Source organism: Galeopterus variegatus, unplaced genomic scaffold (genome assembly GCF_000696425.1).
Source record: "Galeopterus variegatus unplaced genomic scaffold, G_variegatus-3.0.2 Scaffold22159, whole genome shotgun sequence".
Classification (NCBI taxonomy): Eukaryota; Metazoa; Chordata; class Mammalia; order Dermoptera; family Cynocephalidae; genus Galeopterus; species Galeopterus variegatus.
Genome location: NW_007748270.1, coordinates 1 through 948, shown reverse-complemented (window position 1 = coordinate 948; position 948 = coordinate 1). Strand labels below are relative to the sequence as shown.

General features: G+C 53.5%; 1 non-coding gene across 1 annotated transcript; it reads left to right on the top strand.

Moving 5' to 3' along the window:
* The first annotated feature begins 284 nt into the window (after positions 1-284).
* TRNAL-CAA lies at positions 285-391 on the top strand. Its single transcript has 2 exons — positions 285-322; positions 346-391. It is a non-coding gene; the product is annotated as a tRNA-Leu (tRNA).
* Positions 392-948: the final 557 nt, after the last annotated feature.

Below are 948 nucleotides of genomic sequence, written 5' to 3'. Positions count from 1 at the left end.
TGGGGCGGTGGGGCTGGCGGTGGGGCTGGCGGTGAGTGGGGGGAGGGGAGCAGGTGCGCTAAGAGTTAGGGGGAGGCGTGCGCGGGAGCCCGGGCTCTGAGGCTGCCTTCCTTGCGCGCCATCGCGACAGCCTCCAGCTTCCACCTGAACTCGTCTTTTCTCTCCTCCCCTTCCGTTTTCACAAACGGTTCAGAGCTTGGGCTTCATCCCACACATTCGAGGTGCAATCTGGATGTCCCCGGCTGTTCATTACAGAAGATTAGACCACACTGCCTACGCCGGGTGTCAGGATGGCCGAGTGGTCTAAGGCGCCAGACTCAAGCTTCAGCTTCCCGTCCCTGGGGTTTCTGGTCTCCTAGGGGAGGCGTGGGTTCGAATCCCACTTCTGACACATATTCTTTTTCCTTCCACGTTCAAAATCTGCAACTTTCCCGCTTAACCCAATCGCAGTGATTCTTGTCAGCGACATCACCAAACCGTTCCCTCCCGCGTCCTCACCAGCATGTCACCGATCTCTCAGCGCTTCTTAAATCAGTGTACATGGCCTTCCCCGCTTCCTTCCTTCCTTCTGTTCTTTCGATAGACATTAAATGTTTAGGGATTTCTACACGGAATCACACCGATATTTATATCGCAGTCTTAAAATCTAGGTTTAAAACATAGATGGAGGAGGGCCATGAATTCCTGTTTTCAGCATTTTAACTGTCCCGTGAGGGTAAGCGGCGGGCTTTCTGAACATCCTTCCACACTCCCGCGCGTTCTTCCTCTCCTTTGTCCTCGGATGACCGTCTTTCCTTCACCTGCTGGGCTTCCTCTTTCCTTCCTCTGCTAGCCCAAGGGCGTGGGCTGTGACATGAAAAGACTGAATGTGATGTATTCTATGGCATAAGACCAGAGACATGTAAGAGGCAGGAGGACTAGAACAGTGATTTTCTCAGTCAGGGGTGA